This window comes from Triticum dicoccoides, chromosome 1A (assembly GCF_002162155.2).
Source record: "Triticum dicoccoides isolate Atlit2015 ecotype Zavitan chromosome 1A, WEW_v2.0, whole genome shotgun sequence".
Classification (NCBI taxonomy): domain Eukaryota; kingdom Viridiplantae; phylum Streptophyta; class Magnoliopsida; order Poales; family Poaceae; genus Triticum; species Triticum dicoccoides.
The window spans coordinates 262,853,540-262,865,478 of NC_041380.1; positions in this window are offsets into that span (position 1 = coordinate 262,853,540).

Genomic DNA, 11,939 nt, shown 5'->3' on the forward strand with positions numbered 1-11,939 from the left:
TTCCTGGTCATCACCTTGTTCATGTCTATCATGCTGGCACACATCTGGTTCTCCCAACGACGAATGTATTGGTTTATCTCCTGGATGTAGGATGCAATGGACTTATCCTTCCTGGTGCAAATCATCACCCATTGCTCATCCCGGCGTCCACATATCTGGTAGATGGTGTCCTTAAGATCCTTGTGATAAACTTCGCCGACGCGTCCCATGGCGATGTGGACTGCCATGCTCTTTCCTAGACTCCAGGTTGGTGCATCAAAGGAAAACTCTATGGGCTCGGTAACTAGCGTGAAGGTCCTTCCTGGAACATGTACTCGTATCATCCAGCGCTCCTCTTCCGGTAAAGTGGCGTGTAGGTCCCGGTGAAACTTGGTATTCCGATGTTCAGGTATCTAGTGGCTTCCTTCAAGTGTCGTCCAAAATGTGTGTCTTCATCCGTTGAGCAAACCTGTTCCTTGGGTCCGCCATCTATAGAGTAGAAAATGGAGAAGAGTTAGAAATGAGTAGAGAAGAGGGTCCTATGGCTTATCTTAGTGGTCGCGTCCTACAGTCAACGTGTGCTCTGATACCATCTTGTAGCTATCCGACCTCAGATGGTCAAATCTCTGTGCATAAGTGTAATCCCTGGATCGGTAATGCTGACACACACATTACTCGAGGATTTATAACACAGTTCAATCACACACTTATTACATCGAATGTCTCAAAAGAGAACTTATTACAATAATATGGCTTAAGGCCATCTAAATAAGATAACAGCGGAAGCTTCGAAGGTAAATGATTCCATCAACTCCAACGGCATAGCTGAGTGCACGACAATGACCTAGCGCACCTTACTCTTTGTCTGAAAACTCTGCAACATAATACATTGCAGCCTGTGTAGGTTAGCACATGGAATATGCTGGCAAAATAACACTATAGAGCAAGAGCATAAAACATCTATAACTATATGCATATACGGTTGGTGGTGGCTCTATGGTTATTTTTGCACAAAGCTAGTTTTTTCCTACAACAAAGTAATATATTTTATTTAACTACAAAGTTTGTTGAAAACATTGAGAATGGTAACCCCATCTCAATTCCCAAATTAATAATCAATAACCCAACAAGTTAATTAAGTAAAGTGATGAGATCAACATAATAATTCAAGCACCAGATACTCAAGATGTCCATAACCGAGGACACGGCTAATCATGATTAGTTTGTAAACTCTGCAGCGGTTTGCACACTTTTCCCCACAAGACTCGATCTCCTTCGTTGGATTTCTCACACCACATGATGTTTGAGAAACGGATGACCGAGACACAGTCTTTCAGAAGCATTAACTCTTTACGATGGGTAGACCGTACTGCCTACAATCCCTTACATCTGCTAGTCTACCACTGAAAGAGGTCACACAACATACTCAACTGTGCTAGAGCCCATAATGGCTTGTGGCTGCACATGGAAGTTTCTAGCATTAATAACATAATGATCCCTTTGAGCCTGTGTGGCGAACCATAGGAAAATCACATGGATACCCCGGGATCTCCTTGGACAACACTGGATTCCCCAGGTGCCCACAAACCAATCCACCCAGATGTGCATTAAAGTAGCCACCTTAAGTAATCACTTAGTTCATAATAATACTCACATCTGTCATGAATCACTCAAACCAAACCACGTCTACGAGCATAGCATAAGTATAGTAAGCGTAACGTAGTAACTCCCAAGGTTTGAATAAACGGGCAATAGGTACTGCCTCAACAACTACTTCCCAATTCCTACATGTTAATCAGATCCTACTCATGCAATGTTTGAGGGTTGAAACTAATGCATAAAAACTGGGTAAGAAAGGGGTACGATCAAAGTGTTACTTGCCTTCCTAACGATCTGGAAACCCTAGTGACTCGTAGTAGCATGCTTCACACTCCGGAAACTTTATCGTAGACAAATATAGCATACATAAGATGCAAGGGTAAAACTCAAGGGAAAAGATCCAAACTGAAAGTTCAACTGAAAAGCTTTGATTTGCAAAAAGAATCAATCAAAACGGAGCTACGAAACTCAAACTACGATCAAAAGAAGTTTGAAACTCAAATCTGCTTGAAACCAAAATTTAAATTGTCAAAGTCATGTTCAAGTTGATTAACTGGAAAGAGTGGAACAAGACGAAGATTTTGGCGTTGGTTTCACTGGATTTGGATAAACGAGCAAAAAGTAACGAGGGTTTGAAGATGAGGGACTAATCTGTGATAAAAGTATTTGCGGATAGGTCCCTGGCCGAAAATTAAAATAAAAGAAAAAACCTAACGAACGAATGTTCGCTAACAGAACTAAACGAACGAATTCGTTCATTAAAACGAACTAAACAAAGAACACTCGCTAATTAACCTAATAAATAAAAAAACCGATCTAATCTAACTAATCGAAAAAAGAAAACCGAATGTAAACCAAACCAAAAAGAAAAAAAAACTGAACGGTCTTTTACCAGTCAACGACGGTGTCGGGGACAAGGGCGGGCGGCAGTATCCGGCGACGAGCGTCGGCGGCAAGGCGAGGTGGCACTGCGGTGGCACGGGTGGCGACGGTGAGCGGCAGTGCGCGGGCGGCGATGATGGCAGCAACAGCAAGAAGTGGGTGGCGGGCGGCTGTGCGGGCTGCGGCGGCTGCGGGTCTGGGTGGGGAGGAGGCGACAGGGCGGGTTATAAAGAGGGGGGGCTTGGGCAAGCGGGCAACGGCGGCGGCGCGAAGTCCGGCTCCCTGCCGGAGTCCGGCGCGAGCACGGGGTCGGTGAGGCGGTTGGCGGCGCGAGCCGGCTCGGCTGGGCCTTCGGCCCAGTCAGGCGAAGAAGTTTTTTTAAATAAATTTTTCCCGAAAGAAAAATCCTAATAAAATATAAAAGAAATTCTAAAAGTACCAGAAACAATTTTCACCGTCTAAACCTAATATTTAGAACAAGGTGAACATTTTTCTGGCCTAAAAATACAATTTTCAAAAATGCATATTTTTTTCCTAATTCAAATAAAATAGCAAATAAAACACAATTAAAATAATAATTTGATTTTAAAATTTCTTCTCCAATATTCCTCTCTTTTGAAGAAGTCATTTCATCTTCTCTCCTTTATTTTGATTATTGGAAATAACTGGAGAGGAAAATATTTTAAAATTCAAATATGAAAATAAATGAAACCTCCAACTCTCTTCTTGGGTCCTTGAGTTGCTTAAGATTTCTAGGATCACAACCAAAATGCAAATAAAAATATGATATGCATATGATGACCTATGTATAACATCCAAATTGAAAATTGGGATGTTACAAATCTACCCCCCTTAAGATGAATCTCGTCCTCGAGATTCGGGTTGGCTAGAAAATAGGTGCAAGTGGTCTTTCCGTAGGTCTTCTTCTCGTTCCCAGGTGGCTTCATCCTCGGTATGGTGGCTCCACTGAACTTTGCAAAACTTGATAACCTTGCCGCGGGTAACTCGGATGGCAAACTTGAGAATCTTGACGGGTTTCTCCTTGTAGGTTAGGTCACTATCCAACTATATTACTTCCAGGGGCACTGTATCTCTTAGAGGAATATCGGCCATCTCCGCATGGCACTTCTTCAATTGGGAAATGTGAAACACATCATGAGCTCCTGATAAACCTTCGGGTAATACCAACTTGTAGGCCACCTCTCCCATACATTCCAGAACTCGGTATGGTCCTACAAATCTCGGGGCTAACTTTCCCTTAACTCCAAATCGTTTAACTCCTCGTAGTGGTGACACACGAAGATATGCTCTGTCTCCAATCTCATAGACTACCTCCTTGTGTTTAGTATCGGCATAACTCTTCTGCCTGTACTGAGGTACCTTCAGTCTATCTCGAATCAACTTGACCTTCTCTTCAGACTCCTTAATTAGATCTGGTCCAAACAACTGATGGTCTCCGACTTCATCCCACATTAACGGTGTCTTGCATCTTCTTCCATAAAAAGCTTCAAAAGGGGCCATCTTCAAACTAGCCTGATAGCTGTTGTTGTATGAGAACTCTGCGTAAGGCAAATTATCACAGATATCCCATCGCAAGACATACATCAAGTGTTCTCAAATCCAACACTTAATCCAACATAACGAAACCTCAAAGAGTGTGACTCAATTCATCACAAGAAGGTAGAGGGGAAGAAACACCATATGATCCAACTATAGTAACAAAGCTCGCGGTGCATCAAGATCATGCCAAATCAAGAACACAAGAGAGAGAGAGAGAGAGGAAATACATAGCTACTAGTACATACCCTCAGCCTCGAGGGTGGACTACTCCCTCCTCATCATGGTGGCCGCCAGGATGATGAAGATGGCCTGGTGATGGTTTCCCTCTCTGGCAGGGTGCCGGAACGGGCTCCTGATTGGTTTTCGTGGCTACATAGGCTTGCGGCGGTGGAACTTCCGATCTAGGTTTCTTTCTGGAGGTTTCTATATTTATAGGATTTTTTGGCGTCGGAAACAAGTTAGGGGGTTCCCGAGGAGTCCACAAGCCAGGGGCGCGCCCTAGGGGGGCGCCCCTAGGCTTGTGGTCGCCTGGGACTCTTCTGGGCCTACTCCAATGCTCCATGGGCTTTTTCTGGTCCATCAAAAATCACCGGGAATTTTCAGCTCATTTGGACTCCGTTTGATATTCCTTTTCTGTAGAACTCAAAACAAGGGAAAACAGAAACTGACACTGGGATCTAGGTTAATAAGTTAGTCCCAAAAATAATATAAAATAGCATATTAATGCATATAAAACATCTAGAACAGATAATATAATAACATGGAACAATAAAAAATTATAGATACGTTGGAGACATATCAAGCATCCCCAAGCTTAATTCCTGCTTGTCCTCGAGTAGGTAAATAATAAAAACAGAATTTTTGATGTGGAATGCTACCTAGCATATTTATCAATGCAATCTTCTTTATTGTGGCATGAATATTCAAATCCATAAGATTCAAAACAAAAGTTTAATATTGACATAAAAACAATAATACTTCAAGCATACTAATAAAGTAATCATGTCTTCTCAAAATAACATGGCCAAAGAAAGTTATCCCAACAAAATCATATAGTCTGGCTATGCTCTATCTTCATCACACAAAATATTTCATCATGCACAACCCCGATGACAAGCCAATAAATTGTTTCATACTTTTGATGTTCTCAAACCTTTTCAACTTTCACGCAATACATGAGCGTGAGCCATGCATATAGCACTATGGTGGAATAGAGTATGGTGGAGGTTGTGAGGAGAAGACAAAAAAGGAGAAAGTCTCACATCAACTAGGCAAATTAACGGGCTATGGAGATGCCCATCAATATATATCAATGTGAGTGAGTAGGGATTGCCATGCAACAGATGCACTAGAGCTATAAGTGTATGAAAGCTCAAAAAGAAACTAAGTGGGTGTGCATCCAACTCGCTTGCTCACGAAGACCTAGGGAAATTTGAGGAAGCCTATCATTGGAATATACAAGCTAAGTTCTATAATGAAAAATTCCCACTAGTATATGAAAGTGACGACATAGGAGACTCTCTATCATGAAGAACATGGTGCTACTTTGAAGCACAAGTGTGGTTAAAGGATAGTAACATTGTCCCTTATCTCCATCTCTCTCATTTTTTATTTTGGTCCCTTTGGCCTCTTTTTTTGTTTTTTTGTTTGGGCTCTTTAGCCTCTTATTATTATTATTTTTCGTTCGGATCCTCATTCCAACTTGTGAGGGAATCATAGTCTCCATCATCCTTTTCCTCACATGGGAAAATGCTCTAATAATGATGATCATCACACTTTTATTTACTTTACAACTCAAGGATTACAACTCGATACTAGAACAAAGATATGACTCTATACGAATGCCTCCGGCGGTGTACCCGGATGTGCAATGATCAAGCGACATGTATAAAAAATATGAGCGGTGTCCAAGCCACAAATACTATGCCAACTACATGATCATGCAAAGCAATATGGCAATGATGGTATGTGTCATAATAAACGGAACGGTGGAAGTTACATGGCAATATATCTCAGAATGGCTATGGAAATGCCATAATAGGTAGGTATGATGGCTGTTTTGAGGAAGGGATATGGTGGGTTTAATGCACCGGCGGAAGTTGCGCGGTACTAGAGAGGCTAGCAATGGTGGAAGGGTGAGAGTGCGTATAATCCATGGACTCAACATTAGTCATAAAGAACTCACAAACTTATTGCGAAAATTTATTAGCCATCAAAACAAAGTACTACAAGCATGCTTCTAGGGGGATAGATTGGTAGGAAAAGACCATAGATCATTCCCTACCGCCACTCATAATGAAGACAGTCAAAAAATAAATGATGCTCTGACTTCATCACATAACGGTTCACCATACGTGGATGCTTCGGGAATCACAAACCTTAACACAAGTATTTCTACCAATCCACAATTAATCACTAGCATGACTCTAATATCACCATCTTTATATCTCAAAACAAATGCAAGGAATCAAACTTCTCATCTATTCAATGCTCTTTATAAAAGTTTTATTATATCCCTCTTGCAACTGACAAACTACTCCAAAAAGATATAAGTGAAGATCAATAAGTAGTTGAATAATTATGTAGCTGTGTGAAGACTGTCTCTCATAAATAAAATTTCAGATCCTAAGTACTTTATTCAAACAACAAGCAAAAACATGACATTCCAAGGATAGCACATATCATGCGAAGAAGCAAAAACTTAGGCTCAACCAAAACTGACCGATAGTTGTTGAAGAAGAAAGGTGAGATGCCAACCGGGGCATCCCCAAGCTTAGATGCTTGAGACTTCTTGAAATATTAACTTGGGATGCCTTGGACATCCCCAAGCTTGAGATTTTGTGTTTCCTTAATTCCTCCCATATCATGGTTTCCCTACATCTTAAAAACTTCATCCACACAAAACTCAACAAGAACTCGTGGGACAAATTAGTATATATCAATGCAATAACCTTATCATTCTCTACTGTAGAAAGTCACTAAAATTATTATTCAACATTGCATACTAAATGCCTCTGCATATTTAATACTCCTATCCTCAAATAGAATCATTAAATAAGCAAACATATGCAAATGATTCAAACATAACAAAAATCTATCCAAACAAAACAATCTGTAAAGAGTGCAAGAGGAATCATATTTCTTTAACTCCAAAAATTCTGAAAAATTACCACACCGTAGAAAGTTTGTTGTTACTCATTGTGTAAATATTTTAGGATTTTATCACATTCCGAATATTCACAAATATTCAGATAATGATAGAAAACTTTCTGTTTTCAAAACAACAATATATAGTCTTGCAAGATAAGCATGGCAAAGGCTATACTTGACCTTTTAATTGAACTAAAAGGCGCAAAAAATATTCTAAATAGCAGCAAGAAAATCTCAACAAAAGAAAATGACGCTCCAAGCAAAACTCATATCATGTGGTGAATAAAAATATAGCCTCAAGTAATTTTACCGATGGATTGAAGACAAAAGAGGGGATGCTATCCAGGGCCCAAGCTTAGTTGCTTGGGTATTCCTTGAATATTACCTTGGGGTGTCTTGGGCATCCCCAATCTTAGGCTCTTGCCACTCCTTATTCCATAGTCCACCGAAACTTCACCCAAAACTTGAAAATTTCACAACACAAAACTCAACAGAAAACTCGTAAGCTCCATTAGTATAATAAAGCAAATCACCACTTAGGTAATGTTGTTAACTCGTTCTAAATTTATATTGGTGTTATATCTACTTTATTACAACTCCTCCATGGTTCATACCCTCCGGTACTACCCATAGATTCATCAAAATAAGCAAACAACACAATGAAAATAGAATCTGTCAAAAACATAACAGTCTGTAGTAATCTAGAAACTTCGTATACTTATGTAACTCCAAAAATTCTGAAAAATTAGGACAAATTGGGAAATTTGTATATCAATCTTGTGCGGAAAAACAGGATTTTATCTTGCTTCTGTAAAAAATGAAAATTATTGTACTAGGCACAATTTTTTTTGTTTTTCAGCAAAATCAAATCAACTATCACCATAGACCATCCCAAAGGTCTTACTTGACACTTTATTGAAACAAAAGATATAAAACATGATTACTACAATAGAATAATCATGTGAAGACACAAAAATAGTAGGGTCAAATATTGCGTTGTCTCCCAACAAGCGCTTTTCTTTAATTTGTTTTAGCTAGGCATGATAATTTCAATGATGCTCACAAAGAAGTAAAGAATTGAAACACAAATATAGCATCATGAATCACATGGCAAGCACATTTAAGCCTAACAAACTTCCTATGCATAGGGATTTTGTGATCAAACAATTTATGGGAGCAAAAAGCAACTAGCATAGGAAGGTAAAACAAGCATAACTTCAAAACCTTCAACACACAGACAGGAAACTTGATATTGTTGCAACATGTAAAAGCATATGTTCCTCTCTCATAATAATTTTCAGTATCATCATGAATGAATTCAACAATATAACCATCACTTAAAGCATTACTTTCATGATGCACAAGCATAGTAATTTTATCACTCTCCACATAAGCAAATTCCTTCTCATTTCATAATAGTGGGAGCAAACTCAACAAAATAACTACCATAATAAATTTTCTCATCAAGACTTGGGGGACAAAAAAATACAATCTTCATCAAAAATAGCATCCTCATGCTTATGGCTTTCAATATTACTAGTGGATATTCAAAGAATTCATACTAACAACATTGCAACCATGCTCATCATTTAAAGATTTAGTGCCAAACATTTTATGGACTTCTTCTTCTAGCACTTGAGTACAATTTTCCTTTCCATTGTTTTCACGAAAGACATTAAAAAGATGAAGCATATGAGGCAACCTCAATTCCATATTTTTTGTAGTTTTCTTTTATAGACTAAACTAGTGATAAAACAAGAAACTAAAAGATTCAATTGTAATATCTAAAGATATACCTTCAAGCACTCACCTCACCGGCAACGGCGCCAGAAAAGAGCTTGATGTCTACTATGCAACCTTCTTCTTGTAGACTCGTGTTGGGCCTCCAAGAGCAGAGTTTTGTAGGGCAGTAGAAAATTTCCCTCAAGTGGATGACCTAAGGTTTATCAATCCCTGGGAGGTGTAGGATGAAGATGGTCTCTCTCAAACTACCTGCAACCAAATAACAAAGGGTCGCTTGTGTGCCCAACACACCCAATACAATGGTAAATTGTATAGGTGCACTAGTTCGGCGAAGAGATGGTGATACAAATGTAATATGGATGGTAGAAATATATTTTTATAATCTTAATAAATAAAATAGCTAGGTATAGTAGTAAAAGTGAGCATAAACGGTATTGCAATGCTTGAAAACAAGGCCTAGGGTTCATACTTTCACTAGTGCAAATTCTATCAACAATGATAACATAACTGAATCATATGGAAATCCCTCAACGTGCGACAAAGAATCACTCCAAAGTTTCTATCGGAGAACATAGGATGAAACCGTGCATCAATCCCTATGCATAGACTACCCCAATGTCACCTCGGGAATCCGCGAGTTGAGTGCCAAAACATACATCAAGTGAATCAATAGAACATCCCATTGTCACCACAGATATCCCATCACAAGATGTACATCAAGTGTTCTCAAATCCAACACTCAATCCAACATAACGAAACCTCAAAGAGTGAGACTCAATTCATCACAAGAAGGTAGAGGGGAAAGAAACACCATATGATCCAACTATAGTAACAAAGCTCGCGGTGCATCAAGATCGTGCCAAATCAAGAACACGAGAGAGAAAGAGAGATCAAAGACATAGCTACTGGTACATACCCTCAGCCCCGAGGGTGGACTACTCTCTCCTCATCATGGTGGCCGCCAGGATGATGAAGATGGCCTCCGGTGATGGTTTCCCCCTCCGGCAGGGTGCCGGAACGGGCTCCCGATGGTTTTTTTGTAGCGATCCGACCTCAGATGGTCAAATCTCTGTGCATAAGTGTCATCCCTGGATCGGTAATGCTGACACATAGAGTACTCAAGGATTTATAACAGAGTTCAATCACACACTTATTACATCGAATGTCTCAAAATACAACTTATTACAATAATATGGCTTAAGGCCATCTAAATAACATAACAGCGGAAGCTCCGAAGGTAAATGAGTCCATCAACTCCAACAGCGTAGCGGAGTGCACGACAACGACCTAGCGCACCTTACTCTTCGTCTGAAAACTCTGCAACATAATACGTTGCAGCCTGTGTAGGTCAACACATGGAATATGCTGGCAAAATAACACTATAGAGCAAGAGCATGAAATGGCTATAACTATATGCATATATGGCTAGTGGAGGCTCTATGGTTATTTTTGCAGAAAGCTAGTTTTTCCCTACAACAAAGGAATATATTTTATTTAACTACAAAGTTTGTTGAAAACATTGAGAATGGTAACCCCATCTCAATTCCCAAATTAATAATCAATAACCCAACAAGTTAATTAAGTAAAGTGATGAGATCAACATAATAATTCAAGCACGAGATACTCAAGATGTCCATAACCGGGGACACGGCTAATCATGATTAGTTTGTACACTCTGTAGAGGTTTGCGCACTTTTCCCCGCAAGACTCGATCTCCTCTATTGGATTTCTCGCACTACATGATGTTTGAGAAACGGATGACCGAGACATAGTCTTTCAGAAGCATTAACTCTTTACAACGGATAGACGGTACCACCTACAATCCCCCACATCTGCTAGTCTACCACTGAAAGAGGTCACACAACATACTCAACTATGCCAGAGCCCTAATGGCTTGTGGCTTCACACGGAAGTTTCCAGCATTAATAACATAATGATCCCTTTGAGCCTGGGTGGCGAACCATATGAAAATCACACGGATACCCCGGGGTCTCCTTGGACAACACTGGATTCCCCATGTGCCCACAAACCAATCCACCCAGATGTGCATTAAAGTAGCCACCTTAAGTAATCCCTTAGTTCATAATAATACTCACATCTGTCATGAATCACTCAAACCAAACCACGTCTACGAGCATAGCATAGCAAAGTGTAGTAAGCGTAACGTAGTAACTCCCGAGGTTTGAATAAACGGGCAATAGGTACTACCTCAACAACTACTTCCCAATTCCCACATGTTAATTAGATCCTACTCATGCAATGTTTGAGGGTTGAAACTAAGGCATAAAAACGGGGTAATAAAGGGGTATGATCAAAGTGTTACTTGCCTTGCTGACGATCTGGAAACCCTAGTGACTCGTAGTAGCACGCTTCGCACTCCGGAAACTCTATCGTAGACAAACAATAGCATACATAATCACTCAAGCATAAGATGCAAGGTTAAAACTCAAGGTAAAAGATCCAAGCTGAAATTTCAACTGAAAAGCTTTGATTTGCAAAAAGAATCAATCGAAACGGAGCTACGAAACTCAAACTACGATAAAAAAGTTCAAAATTCAAATCTGCTTGAAACCAAATTTTAAATTGTCAAAGTCATGTTCAAGTTGATTAACTGGAAAGAGGGGAACAAGATGAAGATTTTGGCGTTGGTTTCACTGGGTTTGGATAAACGAGCAAAAAGTAACGAGGGTTTGAAGATCAGGGACTAATCTGTGATAAATGTATTCGCGGATAGGTCCCTGGCCAAAAATTAAAATAAAAAGAAAAACCTAATGAACGAACGTTCGCTAACAGAACTAAACGAACAAATCCATTCGTAAAAACGAACTGAACAAAAACGCTCGCTAATTAACCTAATAAATAAAAAAACGATCTAATCTAACTAACCGAAAAAAGAAAATGGAACGTAAACCAAACGAAAACCGAAAAAACCGATTGGTCTTTTACCGGTCAACGGCTGGTGGAAGTATCTGGCGGCTCCGGCGACGAGCGTCGGCGGCGAGGCGAGGCGGCGGTGCGGTGGCGCG